The sequence below is a fragment of the Nerophis ophidion genome, linkage group LG18, assembly GCF_033978795.1.
Source record: "Nerophis ophidion isolate RoL-2023_Sa linkage group LG18, RoL_Noph_v1.0, whole genome shotgun sequence".
Taxonomy (NCBI): Eukaryota; Metazoa; Chordata; class Actinopteri; order Syngnathiformes; family Syngnathidae; genus Nerophis; species Nerophis ophidion.
The window spans coordinates 16132048-16151519 of NC_084628.1; the positions used below are offsets into that span (position 1 = coordinate 16132048).

The 19472-nt window shown below is 38.2% G+C and overlaps 1 long non-coding RNA gene across 1 annotated transcript in view; it reads right to left on the minus strand.

Annotated features, from left to right (window-relative positions):
- The window catches only part of LOC133536785 (uncharacterized), a 208731-nt gene that overhangs the window by 25140 nt on the left and 164119 nt on the right, over positions 1–19472 (minus strand). The window contains exon 3 of the long non-coding RNA XR_009802545.1: positions 12233–12366. This is a non-coding gene — a long non-coding RNA (uncharacterized LOC133536785). The remainder of the gene's footprint in view (positions 1–12232; positions 12367–19472) is intronic.

The following is a 19472-nucleotide window of genomic DNA, read 5'->3' on the forward strand; positions in this document are numbered from 1 at the left end:
TGTTTCAATGCCATGATTTTAATAGTCCAGCCTGCTTGTGCACAGATTTCCCTCCATGTGGCCCCTGAGCTAAAATGAGTTGCACACCCCTGCTGTAGACGTATAAAAACGGTCATTTGTGTGAACATGGGACGTGGATACATCACAACTGAATCAAAAATGGCTGCTGCCGTTTGCGTGATGAATTTGATAGTGCCTCTTCTGCAAAAGTGTACAGTTATTACATTGTTACAACAAGCTAGGGGAGGTGCACTGCGTCCATACGACAAATTGTAAACTATTACGTATTGAGAGCGGACATTTGAAAAAAGTGCTTCAAAGACAAATGGTGTCTTTAATGGAGAGAGGGATGTGAGGAGAAATTCATTTGCGGGATGACACTCTGCTGCAGTCCCTCAGCACAACCCCCTCGAGTGTGTGTGTGTGTGTGTTCTTGTATTTCTCTCCTTCTTGAGACATTAATAAGGAGAATTACCTTCCATATGAGGACCAGTGAACAAGTTAGGACTGAAATCATGGTCCCAGTAGAGGAAACCATTGAATATAATAGACAATGTTTAATTTGCACCTCTGGTGGTAAAATCTATCAAAATTAGGGTGGTCCCAAAAGAAGGGAATTTTCAAATTATTTTCATGTTTCGGTTTTAAAAGTTCTCCCCCTTTGGCCAATATATGTAATAACAAGTGTGTGTCAGAAATTGTAATGCGCCCCCTTTGGCCACAATTAAAAAAACAAAAAAAAAACAAATTGGGAACAATTTCTCATATTTTGTTTGTGATAATGCAATATTTGAGAACATTTGACTGTAAAATTAAAATTTTTAAATTCAAAATGTGTCATAAAATTCTGACTTTTATCGCAACATTGCCAATTTTTTTGATCTTGTAAAACAGTGAAATTTTTGGAGTAAAATTACTTTTGTCATACTTAAGCTAAGTAAAATTCGGATTATTATAATATCGCCAACATTTTAAAGTTTTCTTATAAAATTGTGACTTGTCGAGTAAAATTACGACTCCTTTCATAAAATTTACAAAATGTTAAGTTTTTCTTGTAAAATTGCGACTCTTATTGAGCAAAATTCCAACTTTTATCATAACATTGCACAACTTTTCAGTTTTTCTTGTAAAATTTTGAATTGCGTTGAGTAAAATGACAACTTTTATTATAATACTGCCAAAATTCCAAGTTTTTCTTGTGAAATAGTAACCTTTTTATTGTGAAATTCCAACTCAACAAGCTTTTTTGCATTTGCATAGTAAGTATATATTAATGATGGAAATACAAATCTTTATAGATTTACAAAGGGTGGTCCTAAAGAGGTAGGCATTTTTCGGAAGTCTCAAGAAGGTAAATACAAGAATGTGTGTGTGCGTGTGTGTGTGTGCGTGTGTGTGCGCGCCTGGGTGTTGGGGTGAGAGTGAATGAGAATCAGGGTTAAAAGACACAGGGATGCCCGTGCTGTGTCTCTATGGAAATCAATAAACTGCGACGCGCACGCACAGCACACCATTTCAATTTAAATGTCATTTCTTCCATTTAAGAGCAATAATGTTGGATTTAATGACATTTTCATTGTTTTATAAATGCCCAAGTTTTTCATTCAACTGCAAGCCGAAATAAATCAAATTGTCGAAGAAAAGATTCTTCCCATGTTTGATAATGAGGTTGTCTAATGAGAGTTCCAATTTAGAGGCTTTGTGACATTCCATATTCTCACCCTTCCATCACAAAAAGTGTTTGTCTCCTAAAAAAAAAAAAGCAACACAGTGGGTGCATGTGGAAAAAAGGCGCTCAACTTCAGGACATCCAATTTCAAGCCTCAGAGCAACAGCAAGAATGAAAGATGAAAAATAAAGAGAACAACAGGGTAGCAGCCGAGGCCTCCTTGGACACACCGAGTAGTGTATACTGATGATAATAAACGCTCCTAGAGCCGATTCCTCATCATTAAAAGATAGCCTGAGGGTGGATGGAGCGTGATGAGGAAGTGTGCAGGTCTCGTGGACCACGGTGTAATTAAATGGCGGCAGACTGGAAGTAAGAGACCATAAGCACCCCCAGGATACAGGAGAGGAGGAGGGGATACTGTGGTACGCTGTAAACAATATTGAGAGCCACAATTCTGCCCAAACGAGGATGGCTGACAGGTTTTTTGTTTTCTTTGTTAAGGTATTACTACATACACATCTTATTTTAAAAGCAGACAGGAAAATACACACCGTTTTTTTTTTTACTATAGTAAGATGCATTTAAGAATTTCCTGAATTATTGTGGTTTTAATAAATTCATACTTATATTGCACAAGTTGAATGCTGTCATAATGGATTTTATATATGCATCTAAGATATTTTAAGTCTAAATATATTCATGCTATTTTTATGGTATTTAAGATATTTCTCTAAATATTAAAAAGAAAAAAGAAAATCTGACCAAAATTTGCAAAATATGTTACAAAGACCCTCTTAAGATTCAACATATAATTCACATCATTTTCATATAATTTTTTTATTAAAAAATATCAATAGAATTTAATTAAAATCTACAAAGAATGTTTTGAGGATCTTGTTGATTTTAATGTTTGTTTATTTACATTATGAAATTATTTATATATTTAATTATGAATAGTTTCATACTTTATATTATCATTTTTTTTAAATATTAAATTACCACTAACATTGCCAAAGAATGTTACCAGGAGCCTGTTGACAATACAAATTGTGTATATTTAAAATATTTAAATCGTGGATAGATTCATAAAGTATATATATATATATATATATATATCCGCACATACAAAAAATAAAACTAAACAAAACATTATTTGGTTTGGATTATATTGTTTCTGTTGAAAAAAAATAAATAATCAAAATATTTAGATTGTAAATAGTTTCATAATAGTTCATATTATTTTGAATATGGTAAAACAAAACAAAAACTGGCAAAGAGGGTGGCAAGATTCTTTTTTGAGGTCAAAATATGTGTGCTCGGATTAATAAAATATGTATGTATTTAAATGTTTTATTGTAATTGTTAGAGTCACATTTTTTTATATAGTCCTTCCAAGTTTTATAAATTAAGTATTGAATCCAATTATTTTTCAATCGATCTGTAGTATGTTCAAATTTAAAATATAAGAAAAAAAATCTACAATGAAATTAAATTAAAATATGCAAACAATTTAAGAGAGATTCCATAATATTACAATCCATCCATCCATCCATTTCTACCGCTTATTCCCTTTCGGGGTCGCGGGGGGCGCTGGCGCCTATCTCAGCTACAATCGGGCGGAAGGCGGGGCACACCCTGGACAAGTCGCCACCTCATCGCAGAATATTACAATTTGTATGTCTAAATTAATATATTATGCACAAATTGTTATGTTGACAATAATTGTTAATATTATGTTTTTGCTTTATTTATTAAATTGAAGTAACTGAAAGGAAAGGCATAAAATGTGCAAAAAATGTGACAAGAACATGATTGAGTTTACAATTTTGGTGTGTATAAAACCACCGACTAAAAATGGTAATTTCGCCAAAAGAACAATTGATTCCAGACATTGCGTCTTATCATGCCGTTTTCTCTTTTTTAAGCAATTCAGTGTTTTGAAAAATTTGCTGCAAAAATTGTGAGTCAAGTTTTTTTAACCGAACTCACCGGCCACCTGTTAAATAGCCCATGATGACAAACAGAGGACCTAAAAGGGAACCTTGAGGAACACCAGTAGTGTAACTACAGAAGTTGAACAGATGACTACTGACTGCATCTGAGGTAAACAAGCTACAGCAAAACCTTAGTTGCATAAATCACATTACGGGAAAAAAATGTAATGCTCACAAGAGAGAACTTAAAAGGGGTGCCTTGAGGAACGCCAAGGTTATGTAAATCACAAATTTGGACCCAAGTGTTGTGTGTTCGTTCGCAAAGGTTAAAATGTCAATGCGAAGTTCTGCCAGTGTGTTTACAGCGGTCCAAGTTCCCCTATAAAGATTCAAGATCGTTTATTGTCATATGCACAGTTAGACAGTTTGCCGTACAATGAAAATCTTACTTTGCTAGTCCACCCTTCAACAAGTCGCATGGTACTTAGCTAAAAATAAATATGTATATACAAGGCACAGGAAGTAACATAACATTATTGCACATTCTGGTTGACAGTCAACAGTATAAATATGGAGGTAACCTTGGGTCACAGCAGCAGTTAAAGTGTCTTTAGTGATCAAATGTGAAAGGTGTCTACAGTGATGGTTCACAGTTCGGGGGTGGTCAAAGTAGCGGTCTTTTGTTTAAAAAGACAAAAGTAAAGACGGGGGGGGTGGGAGCTAACATTCACAAGTTAGCATTCACAAGCCTGATGGCCTGTGGGTAGAAACTGTTTGTCAATCTCTTAGTCCTGGATTTCATGCTCCTGTATCGTCTGCCTGATGGTAGGAGGCTGAAGAGACTGTGCTGGGGGTGTGTACTGTCCTTTATGATGTTGTGAGCTCTCCTGGTGGCCCTGGTAGAGTACATATCCTGTAGTGAGGGGAAGGCTGCTCCTGATATGTACTGAGCAGTTTTAATCACTCGCTGGAGTGCCTTCCTGTCCTTAGCAGTGCAGTTTCCATACCAGACCGTGATTGAGCTGGTAAGGACACTCTCAACCGTACTTCTATAGAAGTTGCTGAGAATTTTGGGTGGCATACCAAATGTTCTCAGCCTTCTTAGGAAGTACAACCGCTGCTGGGCTTTTTTTATTGTTTGTTGGGTGTTGTGATCCCAGGTGAGGGCGTCGCTGATGCGGGTCTCGAGAAATTTAAAGGTTTTCACCCTGTCCACCTTTGTCCCCCCTATGTACAAAGGTGTGTACTTTGCACTCCTTCTCCGTGGGTCAATAATCATCTCCTTGGTCTTGTCTGTGTTCAAGGAGAGATTATTATCCTGACACCAGGCCACCAGTTCTGCTACCTCCCTTCTGTATGCTGCCTCAGCTCCTCCGGTGATCAGTCCGATGACCGTAGTATCATCTGCAAACTTGATGATACTGGTGTTGTTCTGGGCGGTCACACAGTCGTGTGGGAAGAGGGCGTACAGTAGGGGGCTCAGCATGCAGCCTTGGGGGGTCCCTATGCTTAGAACCTTTGTGCCTGATGTCTGGTTGCCGATTCTGACTGACTGGGGCCGGTTTGTGAGAAAGTTCAGGACCCAGTCACAGAGAGTTGGTGTAAGACCAACAGTGAGGAGTTTAGCAGTGAGGTTTTGTGGGATGACCGTGTTAAAAGTAGAGCTGTAGTCGATGAATAATAGCCTGGCATAGGTGTCCTTGCCCTCTAAGTGGGTGAGGGTGGTGTGGATGACGGTCTTGACTGCATCCTCAGTGGACCGGTTCTGCCGGTAGGCAAACTATAGAGGGTCCAGTGTGTCTGGGATGGTCTTCTTGATGTGTGACATGACTATCCTCTCAAAGCACTTCATCTCTATTGGGGTGAATAGCCCAGGCGCATTCTCATGATTTCTAAGAATTTGATGCAAAAATGGCTTCCAAGTTTTGAACGGAACTCGAGGGGCCGGTCCCCCAGTCAGATAGCCCTGTTCTAAGGTAATATTATTTGTGTTTATCTCCATCTCAATTTTCCACCAGAAAAAGTCCAATATTATTCATTAGTAAAATGTTTTAGGTCTACATTTTTCAAAACATATTTCAACAACAAAATATAACATATTTATTTATACAGTATAAAAACAATGTGTTGACACGTTTAGACTATATTTCAAGTTGGACTTTTGTCATCAGTAAAGAGCTCTGGTGTTTGCTTTGCCAAGCTTGGTTGCCAGTGAGTTTTGGACTTCTCTCTCGCAGACTGCAACTGATGCCAAAATTGGACTTCATACTTCATTAGATTAGCGACGACCTTCAGCTATCGGCGGAGACAAAGTGCTGACTCTGACTTTTTTTTTTAAAGACAGCGCTATTGAGACGTAAGAAGTCCCGTCAGTGCTGAACTAAAATGAAAGTTTGAATTGTGTCGTGTTGTCCATTGCAAACAAAGAAGACATGGCAGTAGCCAAGGTGTCAGATACGGTTCTTATAGTTCCGACTACAGTAGAGTTGTCCCATTACCAATAATTTGGTATCAGGTACCAGGACCAAAATTATTTTGATATTTTTCGGTACTTTTCTAAATAAAAAGTACCACAGAAAATGCATTATTGGCTTTATTTTAACAAAAAAATCTTAGGGTACATTAAACATGTTTCTTATTGCAAGTTTGTCCTTAAATAAAATTGTGAACATACAAGACAACTTATCTTTTAATAGTAAGCAAGCAAACAAAGGCTCCTAATTTAGTCTTCTGACATATGCAGTAACATATTGTGTCATTTATCATTCTATTATTTTGTCAAAATTATTAAGGAAAAGTGCTAGAAAACAAATGATTAATGTACGTGTTCATTTACTGTTAATATTTGCTTACTTTCTCTTTTAACATGTTCTATCTACACTTCTGTTAAATGTAACAATCACTTATTCTTCTGCTTGATACTTTACATTAGTTTTGGATGATACCATAAATTTGGGTATCAATCCGATACCAAGTAGTTACAGGATTATACACTGGTCACATTCAAAGTCCTCATGTGTCCAGGGACATATTTCCTGAGTTTATAAACAAACGAAAGAAGATGTTGTGATGCCAAAAAATATTGACTTAACCATAGTAGTATCGAAGAGATATTGTACTATATACTTGGTATCATTACAGTGGATGGAAGGTGTACATCCACCAATGGCATTTTTTTTTTTTTTACATTTTGACATTGGTGAGCTACGGTATCTTCTCAAGCGTTTTTAGCTATTCCTGTATACTTGTAAGAAACTTACTTTGTCGCCATGTAGGCGAGGATTAGTGACTTAGAAGTAGCTAAAACACTACCGACAACGGCAGGACTTTAGCCGCTAGCTAGCTAGCCATGTCTTAAAGCACCTCTTCCGGTGGGTGTTTCAGTGTTATAACTTCACATTTATCGTTAGTTTTTAAGCCAAAATGCGTGAGTTTTCCTTTTTCTTTCTACACACTGTGTCTGCTGTAAGTACTCCGTGATTGTGCGCTGCCGAACATGCTCGTCTGCTCGTAAACCAGCAATTACAAGAGGCGATGACGGGGGTGCGGGAGGGAAGCGGACCGGTATTTTTTAGAGGCGGCATAGTACCGAATATGATTAAACAGTATCGTAGTACTATACTAGTACCAGTATACCGTACAACCCTAGTGCAGACTAGGAGTGCACTGCAACCGTACGCCATCGTCACGGCTCGGTACAGACCTCGGTTTTAAGGCCACGGTTCAGTAAGTCAAAACTGCCCAGTTTTTGTATAAACAGCTTTAAAGATTTAGAAAATAAGCGCAGACCATTCCTTATGGAAGTCAGCACAGCGGAGGCGCTTCCGTTCTCCCGCGGGCTCCGTCGCCTTGACAGAACCCGTTATAGACTTCCTGGGCCGGTCTTGCACAATTGGTTGTGTAATTTAAAAAGGTCAGCGTGGCTCCTGCGTAATTCAATGCTCTCGCGGTGCCGTATTAACCACATATTTAATCACCCCCGGGCTACAGTGTGCAAGGTGAATACAGAGTGGCAAGCTTTGCAGAAGTTATGCTATATTTCTAAAATGGAGTTACTTTAATGCCCCTTTCGGAATTGTAATGATGATTGAGCCTATTTGTCACCAAAATGATGAGTCAAGGAGAGGTTTAGTTTGAATTTACGCACCTTACTCCTGGCCGTGCAAATGTACCACCGAGTCATTAGTGGAAGATCCAATCAATCATCACTAGCCCAGACAAGCACTTAATTAGATGCTTTGGGGGGAAAAGGACAGTCTAATGGTTCAATATGTTTGTGGGTAGCTGAGCAGATGATACTCTCTGGGAAAGCAGTCCACAGAAGAGATAAGAGGTGATAATAACAAAAATAAATACTTTAAGATGCTAACATTGAGAATCCCTTCAACCAAAACTAAGAACTCAGCAAAATTCAGCAAGTCAAAAATGTACAACACTCCTAAAGGGGAACTCCACTTTTTAAAATTTTGCCTATCGTTCACAATCATGAGAGACAAGAACACATCTTTTTTGGGGGGTTTTAAAGATAAAATACACTTGGAAGATGTGGCTAATGGTAGTCACCGTTCAAAACACTCCATCAACGATTTGTATACACACTGCAAGTGTTTATATACTGTAGTAACAGACATGTTCATAACAATATGTAATATGTACAGTACCGGAATTAATTATTTGCCGCATTTATTTCCGTTTCCACAGCAGCGCACTTCCAACAATGTGTGTTCCTACTTTCAGATACAAACGCGAGTGTGTTCTAATCATGGCAGACTTGGTAACAAAACAACAAAGACGACTATATTTAGAAAAAATGAGGATTCACAACTTTATATTTTTGAATCTGAATGTATGGAGGATGAACTACTGCTTCTAGAAGCGATCAGGAAGGAAGAGTGAGACGTTAGAGCAGAGCAGACCGGGTGAGGTGAAAGTGAATCGAAGCTGCAAAATGTGGAATTTGAAGCAAAGCTATTTTGATATAAATGGAGTGCTTACCCATTATTAACCGGGAAAAACGTCCCTGGCCAGCTGGACCAAACACACAACTGTCCAACGAGTAAATATTGATCATGATACATGCAGCACGTCAAGTATGTTATTACACCTACAGTACATACACTGTCTGTCTGTCTGTGTACAGATAAAACATGAAATGTGGGCTAATACTTGACAGGTATTGTAATATGATTGTACATGTTTTTCAGTCAGTACAGATTGCAGTCCTATCGTATTGTGTTGTGCATTACAAACTAAAACGTGTTTTGCGCTGACGTAGAGACTAGTTTATCTCTTGCTGTTGTTAGCTTCAACGGCTAATACCGATTTGTTATTACACTTGAAAAAGAGTTCCTCAGTGTTCGCTCTTACAATAACAATGTTGCTACAGTTTGGATATTATACAGATTACGGAATGTAAACGAATTATTGTTGACTTTGTTTAATGCAAATTTAAAGTAATTTAGAGGTAGACTTGATTGCTCCCATTAGCTGTATTATTAGCCACAAATATTTGTTAATTGTTAGAAAGCGAAAAAAAACTTCATCGTGTCTCCTATAAACATTGTGAATGACAGGCAAAATTCTCAAAAAGTGTTGTTCCCCTTATTTGTAAATTAAAGTATGGATGTTCTGATATAACTTGTACACTGAAAAAAATGAAATCCAAGTAAGATTAAATATCTCAAATAAGGGTGAAATTTGCTTTTTCTCTGTCTGATTAGATAATTCTTCTCTCTAAGCAGATTTTATGTATGTTAGTGTTTTACTTGTTTTAAGGGTTTTGGTCCTAAATGATCTCAGTAAGATATAACAGCTTGTTGCTGAGATGTTATGACCTATATTAAATAAACATGCTTGAAACTAGAATATCAACTGTTACAAAGCTGTTTCATCAGCACTCACAAGTATAAAACTACTTTTTTAAAGTAATAATTTCTTATTTCAAGCAGGTTAAAAAAAAATAAAAATCATGACTTTGACACAATTGTGTCTCATATTAAAACAGATGACAGCCAAATGGACTTTGCGGTTTTATTTTCAATGAAACAATAGAAAATACATACTCATATAGTTGTACAGTTATTAGTGAGATTATACTTATTTTAAAAGGTATTTTTGGGATCATTGAGGTTAGCTAATTCTACTTGTTTTAGAAAGTCTTGACAAGCCAAATTTTCTTGTTCTATTGGCAGATAACTTTGCTTAGTTCAAATAAAATACCGCAATTTTTTTTTTTTTTTTCTTGTTTTTCAACACTGACTTTTTGCAGTGTACACGTCCGATACAATAACGATTGCTGGAGGCTTGAGTGTCGATGGGTAACGATATCAGCAAGAATTATACATACTTATATGATTCTGTAGTGTGGGATATTAAAAATGGCTACATCAATTAAAGTTAGTCAAACAGAGAACAATGGTAGGTATGAACACCACTAAAATATTATCTGCAAGGGCCATACACTGTCCTTAAATTGAATTGGTAATAGTTTTTATGCTGACACCTGTCATAGGCAGTGACTTTTCAAAGATTCTGCCATGTGTTTCTCATATTTTGCATAATTATTTTTTGCACCTGAACACTAATCAGAGGCAGGTGAAAATAATCAGCACCCATGGCAACCAAGAAAACACAAACCCAGGGGTGCTGAAATAGAACTAAGAGAGTCTTTAACTAAAACAAAACATGATCCAGTCAACGGATCATCACAACTCTACTCTCATTGTGCTGATGTGTAATTACAATAAAGGCGTTATCTTCTGTTTTATTTATCTTCTAATACATGTTTTTTTTTATACTGATCAGGACATGCCTTTTACTTTAAAGTGCAAAAAACGTGATGATATCTGGTTTTTAAAGCCATTTTTTTTCCCCACAAACTGCACACAGTCGTCCAAATGCAGCTGACAGAAAAAGGGATCCAGTTTTAGTCCACTGTATGTCCCATGTGGCCTCAGTCAACATGACGGTAAGAAAAACTGAACCAGAAGCACTTTTGATCTTTTTTGCAATCTACAGCACTTTTTCTACACGTTAACCACATCTAATGAGTAAGACCACTTTAAGGGGATCTTAATTAAATCCTGGAGTGTTTACTGAGAAACTTCATTTGGGCTGAAAAGTCAGCCAACAGAAAATAAACTCAGTTTTTATTTAATTATTTTTTTTCAGAAATGGTCTATTAGGTAAAAGGGGACTTTGGTCAATATAATGTCCACACAAGGCAAACGTGAGCTTACAATCATTTGGGTTTACATTTAAAGGGGTAAGCTAACCACTCTAAAAACATCCTAGGATATCCTTCTTTGGTTAGCTTCTAGGGCAGGGATTCCCATTACGTCGATCGCGAGTTACAAGTCGATCGTGGAGGGTGTGTCAGTCGATCGCAAACCAAGCATTAAAAAAGTAAAGCTAAAAATTTGTGATCATCAATCTTTACTATGACGTCACTTTCGTCACTTGATTGACATTAACGGCACAGCTTCTGAGATGACGCTGGCTGCTGCCAGATCATTATTGAGAAAACATGACAGACTGCACAGTTGCTGTCTTCACAAAAAAGCCCTGCTTCATCCTGCCTAAGCTAACAAAATAAGAGTCTCAGAAAGCTAGCGTGCACAAGTTAGCAAGCTACAGAGTTGGTCGTCAATGTATTTCTTGCATAATGTATAAAAACGAGTTTGGAAGCTGGACAAATAAGACGCCAAAAACTAACCATTTTCATGTCGTATTGGACAGAGAGGAGGACATTTTCCTCCTCCATTCCATTAAATGTGGACGTTATCAGCACTACTGTCTGATTCCGAACAATGCAAGTCATCAGAATCAGGTAATACACCAACTTATATTCTTGTCTTCATGAAACAAAATAAATCAATGCTTGTTATCATTAAACACCTCTAACGTGTTAACAAAAACATCTCTTTCATAAATAATAAATATAAAATTATACATATGAATGAGGTAGATTCCTTCGACTCGGTCAATTGAAAAAGTAGCTGCCCTGCAGAAAAAGTGTGGGCACGCCTGTTCTAGGGGGTTTAAGTTAAGTTGACGTTCATACACGTATGAACTACTTTGTTCATATTGATGATAGAATATTTGAAGTAAAAACATTCCCCCTTTGAATTCAAACCTGCATCAGGAGTTTCTCCAATATGATATTGTACTGCATGAATACTGTCTGTATTAATCTATGGTGTCATAAATACTGTACGTATTTATCAGTTGTGTCATATATATTAGAGATATTTATCGAATGTGTCATGAATACAGTAGGTATTTATCCATTGTGTCATGAATACTTCAGATATCTATCCTTGGTGTCAATAACACTGTTAGTATTTATCAATTGTGTTATGAATACTGCAGCTATTTATCAATGATGTCATGAATACGGTAGGTATTTATGACATGGTGTCATAAAAATCATATGTATTTATCGACGGTATCATGAATACTGTAGGTATTTTTTAATTATGTCTTGAACACTGTAGGTATTTATCGATGGTGTCATAAACACTGGGTCTTTATTCATTCAAGGTGTCAGATGCTCAAGAGTCAGACCAGCGCAAAGACAACAGGCAGACGAAGAAGACAAAACCAAACAACCAGGGAGCGGTCTTACCTGCCACTAAGAGAGCCTCTTGACAGCAAACCAGTTTGAGTAGAACCATGAGGAGGAGGAGGAGGAGAGGGGGCGTGGCCCCGGAACACGTGCCACGCATGGTGCTCACTGTGAAGACATCGCTGGTCATCAATCTGAGAAGAACACATACATACAGGACGTCAAAATATTGATCAGATTTTACTGTAACTACAGCTTTGAAAGCAGCTATGGACCAAAACTTTCGAAGACCTCAAGAGGATCATATAATACTACGCTGGTACCTTTCAGCAATGAAAAAAATATGTCTCGGAAAACATCGTTTATTATTTTGCGCGACATGTTAACGTCAGTGTTCTCAGTCCAGGAACCTTAAACTGAACACGACCTATAAGGGCAACTGTATTGTGGTAACACTGCATGAATTTTGACAAAACCTCAATTACCTCAGTCTGAGAAGCTGAAAATATCACGACCAGAACAAGACTCTGGACACAGATGAAGGATTTGAGAAACAGCTATTTATTGTCATAAGGGTCCGAAACGAGAGAAACAAAACAGGCTATCAAAACAGATCCAACCTGACCACTAAACCAGTGTTTTTCAACCTTTTTTGACCCAAGGAACATTTTTTGTGTTGAAAAAATCTGGAGGCACACCACCAGCAGAAATCATTAGAAAACAAAACTCAGTTGACAATAAAAAAGTAGTCGTCGCAATTGTTGGATATGACTTTAAACCATAACCAAGCATGCATCACTATAGCTCGTCTCAAAGTAGGTGGACTGTCACCACCTGTCACATCACGCCGTGACCCATTTTGAGTTTTTTTTGCTGTTTTCCTGTGTGTTGTGTTTTAGTTTCAAATAGGTGAAATTGGATAATCTCCCGCGGCACACCAGACCGTATCGCACGGCACACTAGTGTGCCACGGCACAGTGGTTGGAAAACACTGCAGTAAACTAACAAAAATATAAACAACTCAAATGGGCTAAGAACAAAAACTAGCAAATACAACAAAAGGCGCTCCAATGGAGGTGATGCTAGGAAGCTAATCTTACCTGACAAAAGTTTACAAACAAAGAATCTCCCGTGGATCAAAAGGTACAAAAACGTGACAGTGGCTGAAGACAAGACTGTGGCAAAGAAACACTGGAGGTACGCACAAGAAGATACGAAACATTCGGTCACAGGACAGAGGGAGGACGAGACATTTATACACATGAGGGAGGCTGACACAGGTGGGCACAATCAGGCAATCAGGATAGACATCAGACCAATGATACAGGAGGAAGGGCAAGTTAGTATTTCAAAATAAAACAGGAAGTGACAAGACCCCAGAAACCAGACAAGACTTCACCCAGGTGTGACAGAAAATGGCTGCAAATGAATTTCAGTCCTCGACTTTCCCGGAGAGTTTACAGGATCATACGCAAATACGGGTTAGCTTTCACTGTTATGCTGATGACACCCAACTCTACATGCCTCTAAAGCTGACCAACACGCCTGATTGTAGTCACCTGGAGGAGTGTCTAAATCAATTTAAACAATGGATGTACCGAAACTGGGCTTCACGGTGGCAGAGGGGTTAGTGCGTCTGCCTCACAATACGAAGGTCCTGCAGTCCTGGGTTCAAATCCAGGCTCGGGATCTTTCTGTGTGGAGTTTGCATGTTCTCCCCGTGAATGCGTGGGTTCCCTCCGGGTACTCCGGCTTCCTCCCACTTCCAAAGACATGCACCTGGGGATAGGTTGATTGCCAACACTAAATTGGCCCTAGTGTGTGAATGAGAGTGTGAATGTTGTCTGTCTATCTGTGTTGGCCCTGCGATGATGTGGCGACTTGTCCAGGGTGTACCCCGCCTTCCGCCCGATTGTAGCTGAGATAGGCGCCAGCGCCCCCCATGACCCCAAACGGGAATAAGCGGCAGAAAATGGATGGATGGATGTACCGAAACTTTTTGCATCTTAACTCTAAGAAAACGGAAATGCTGATTATGGGTCCTGCTAGACCAGACATGGGTAAATTAAGGCCCGGGGGCCACATGCGGCCCGTTAAGCTTTTCAATGTGGCCCGACGGACATTCCCAAATAATTCATTTAGATCTTTAAAGGGGAACATTATCACCAGACCTATGTAAGCGTCAATATATACCTCGATGTTGCAGAAAAAAGACCATGTATTTTTTTAACCGATTTCCGAACTCTAAGTGGTAGAATTTTGGCAAATTAAATGCCTTTCTGTTTATCGGTCTTTTAGCGCTGACGTCAGAACGTGATGTCACCGAGGTAACACACCCGCCATATTCATTTTCACATTACAAACACCAGGTCTCAGCTCTGTTATTTTCCATTTTTTCAACAATTTTTTGAAACCTTGGAGACATCATGCCTCGTCGGTGTGTTGTCGGAGGGTGTAACAACACTAACAGGGAGGGATTCAAGCTGCACCGCTGGCAAGAAATCTGCCGCCAGACCCCCATTGAATGTACCAGAGTGTCTTCACATTTGACCGGCGATGCTAAGACAGACATGGCACAGAGATGTATGGATAACCTGCAGATGCATTTGCAATGATTAAGTCAACGAAATCACAAAGGTGAGTTTTGTTGATGTTGTTGACTTATGTGATAATCAGACATATTTGGTCACGGCATGACTGCCAGCTAATCGATGCTAACATGCTACGCTAATCGATGCTAACATGCTATTTACGCTAGCTGTATGTACATTTGAAACTAGATACCCACATTTAATGCGAAACAAACACTTACCAATCGATGGATTTAAGTTGCTCCAGTGTCACAAGATACGAAAGTCCTGATCGTTTGGTCCGCACATTTTACCGGCGATGCTAATAAGGCAGCCATGCTATGGGCCACTTCATTAGCTACACCCACGCTATGGCCGAATAGCGTCAATAGCTATTCACTCAATAGCTCCAATTTCTTCTTCAATTTCGTTTTCGCTATCTGCCTCCATACTCCGACCATCTGTTTCAATACATGCGTAATCTGTTGAATTGCTTAAGCCGCTGAAATCCGCGTCTGAATCCGAGTTAATGTCGCTATATCTTGCTGTGGTAACCGCCATGTTGTTTGTATCGGCAGCACTGTATGACGTCACAGGGAAAAGAATAGTGGTTTCGAAGATAGCGAAAATAAGGCACTTTAAAGCTTTATTTAGGGATATTCCGGGACCGGTAAAATTTTGAAAAAAACTTCAAAAAATACAACAAGCCACTGGGAAGTGATTTTTATTGTTTTTAACCCTTTTGAAATTGTGATAATGTTCCCCTTTAAGATGGAAAGTGTAGCTGCCATTATGATGTAAGTCTTAAACTATACAAAGTATTTCACTTGTTGGAATCTGCACTTTTGCATGATATAATAGTTACTACAGTCAGCTAATGAGTTACTATGGTCATTCAAGTCACAGCAGCCCAGACGAGGCACCAAGCAGTGTGGGCGGGGAGCGTTTCCAGAGCCTGAAATGTGGGTGTCAGGGACAGATGCGGAAGAAGAATTTTACAACAAACTTCTGAAACTTAGTGATGTATCAGATGTATCAGATTGTAAGTGTGTGTGTGTGTGTGTGTGTGTGGGGGGGGGGGGGGGGGGGGGTTCTACCCTTGGCGTTGATATTTCGCTGTGTTTGTTGCATTTTTGTTGTGTTTCGCTTCATTGTAAGATATGTCAATCAAGCGGGGGTGTGACGTTCAGATGTTGTCAATATTCAGTGTTCCTATGTTTAAGTCGATCTGTAATAACGTTTTAACCATTCAATCAGACATTATTGTGAGGTTTTGTATATATATATATATATATATATATATATATATATATATATATATATATATATATATATATATATATATATACACAAAAAATAAAACAAAAATAAAAAATGATCTGGTTTAGATTATATTGTTTCTGTTGAAATACATCAATTATTTATTTAATCCAAAATATTTAGATCGTAAATAGTTTCATACTAGTTCATATTATTTTGACTAAACAAAACAAAATAAATCAAAAACTGGCAAAGAGGGTGGCAAGATTCTATTTGAGGGTAAAATATGTGTGCTTGGATTAATATAATATGTATATATTTAATCTATTTATTGTAATTGTTAAAGTCACATTGTTTTATTGTTAGTTTTATATAGTCCTTCAAAGTTTTATAAATTTAGTATTAAATCCAATTTTTTTAAATAGATCCGTAGTTTGTTCAAATTATTTGAGATATAAGAAAAAAAAAAAGAAAGACATTATTGTGAGGTTTTGTATATATATATGTATATACCATCCCCCAGACACATTTCCACCCCCCCTCCTCCTCCTCCCCCCAAGTCAAAATAATTGCCCTGGCCTGTGCTAGACACTGTCACTGATTTATAAAACCACCTTAACATTTTAAATCAAACAATTACACAAAGCGACTCAGTAAAGAATGTAGATATTTTTGACCCAACTCTCTCGCTTGAGTCACACATTAAGAGTGTTACTAAAACAGACTTCTTTCATCTCTGTAATATCGCTAACATTTGTTCCATTTTGTCCATCACCAACCCTAAGAACATTGTTCATGTGTCCGTTACGTCTCGTCTCGATTACTGTAACGTATTATTTTTGGGTCTCCCTATGATTACAGTTGGTAGAAAATACGATGGCTCGACTTTTGACAAGAACAAGAAAGTTTGATCATATTAGGCCTGTACTGGCTCACCTGCACTGGCTTTCTGTGCACTTAAGATGGGACTGTAAGATTGTATTACTTTTAACAGTCTAGCTCCAGCCTATCTTGCTGAATGTATTGTACCACATGTCCCGGCCAGAAATATGTGTTCTATGAACTCCGGCTTATTAGTGATTCCCAGAGCTAAAAAAAAAAAAGTCTACGGGCCATAGAACGTTTTCTATTCGGGCTCCAGTACTGTGGAATGCCCTACCGGTAACAGTTAAAGATGCTACTTCAGTAGAAGCATTTAAGTCCCACTAACTAATACACCCTAACAGGCCCCCTTTTTATAACAGTTGATCTGCCGTCTCTGTTTTCTGCTCTACCCTGCCACAGATAAGCTTTCACAGAAAGGCGCTAGCTCTTTCCATGTTGTAACCCGGGATGGACAACTGCTCTATGCATTAAATTGGGGACGTCTCTGCACTGCTGACTTGTCTACTTACAAGAGGATCCCCTGCTGGCCCCACTATGGACAAGACTCACGTTATTAACTGTAACCACTTGGCATCCATTGCACCGGTCACCCAAGGGAGGGTCCCCACATCTGCGGTCCCTTCCAAGGTTTCTCATTGTCCCTATCGAGTTTTTTCTTGTCCTGATTGATGTGGCATCTGAGCCGAGGATGTCGTTTGGGCTTGTGCAGCCCTTTGAGACATTTGTGGTTAAGGGCTATATAAGTAAACTTTGATTTCTTGATTGTTAACTGGAGGCAGATGAGCGCTTTGGGTATCTAGTAATAGAAAAACAAAATACAAAATCTAATCCATTATTATTATTATTATCATTATTAGCTAGGTTTTAAATGCTTGGTGGGATCAGATCCGATATCTGCAGAAAAAAACTCTCACTGCTTGGGTGTGTGTGCAGTTTCATTCATAGCCCCTTTCTCCAACAAAGTGCCTTTCTCTTTGCAACCTCAAGACATTTATGAGGGGATTCAAACCTTACTACTTTGAGTTTTCTTGTAAAATCCCGTCAAAGTGGCCTACTTACAGGGATGGATACAAATGCAGTACTATTATTACTATGCGGTACTATTATTAATATTATTATTATTATTATTATTACTTATAGATACCGACCAAATTCCACCGCTACTACCGGTTATCAATTCATGTAAAATCCAAAAGGGCCATATTTTAATACCTTTGTTGACTTCTTGTCTGGTTGTAGACTCGTCTGGGAAACAAGCATTAAAGCAGCATTGTGAGTCAACTTAGTCAAACTGCTACTTGGTAATGTTGCAATTGTCCATGCAAACAAATAAAGTATGCCTCATAAAAAAAAAAACATACAGCAAGGCTCCACTTTTCCAAAAGCGTTAGCTAATTTACATTGGATTTGCCATAGACAAGTTACTGATTAGTATTAGCAATGTCACAAGGTGAGTTGGTAATGAAACCACAAAATGCACGTTGCAATCAAACGGCAAGTGTGTAATAAGTACAACACTTACAGTATAAACACTGTTTGGGGCGCAACAAAAGACTGGATTTAGTTTAATGGCAAAGAAGACTCACTAACTAAGCAAAACATCATAGCCTATACACTACTACCATCTAACATCTTTAAACTACAAATGCATGCAAAGTCTACTATGATACTTCCAATTTCAGAAGTTTACAAAATTAAGATACAATAACTGCAAAATAAAATATTTTATTATTAAAGTAATACATATGTATAACACATGAACAGAAGTACCGAAAATTGGTACCAGTATCGATTCCCAGGTACCAGGAATTGGTACCATGTCAATCCAATTGTAAAAGGTGTCCATCTACATAAATCCAGAACTACTGGAACAAACATTCTCCCACTTAACACTCCTACCAGTCATATTCTAAGGTTTGTAAACTTTCATACCAAAACAGAGCAGCCATTTTAATGTTTATTATTGGAAAGGAAGCACACCGACATTCTCTCATTTAATACCTTTGCATCCAATCTTATCTTTGGCCCCTGAGTGGACCCTCTCCCTTTCTTCCGTCACCCTGCTCTCAGAATTAGAAGCATTCTTGCGAAAGGTTGCCTATCAGATCCAAGCCACTGGTTAGTTCATGGCCACTGAATTGCCTTTCATCTTATCCCCTTCATTGTCAAATCCCAGCTGAGCTGTTCTATTGTGTGTTGTGTTTTGCACCATTTACCTGGGACCACATTTTTCCAAGCTAAATGTAGCAACTGAAAGACCCAAATCCAAAGACTCCATCGGACTGGTTTTCCTAATAATTAGATCCACAGCGCAGTGGTCTGAGGCAGCGGATCTGATAAATATCCAATTACCAATCGGGAGATGGCAGTGACAAGCAGACCCTGATGGTGTTTGCTTTGTAAACTTCAGCGCTCGCTTTGCTGGACTAAGTTTGGAAAATAAACAATTAAGATATTAGAGATACATGTTTTTAATTCAATCCTTCAAGATGACTATAAGAGGGACATTCCACCTAAATGATGCCATTCACTCCCCAAGGAAATGAAATTATAATTAATAAATAAATGCATGATACAATTATTTT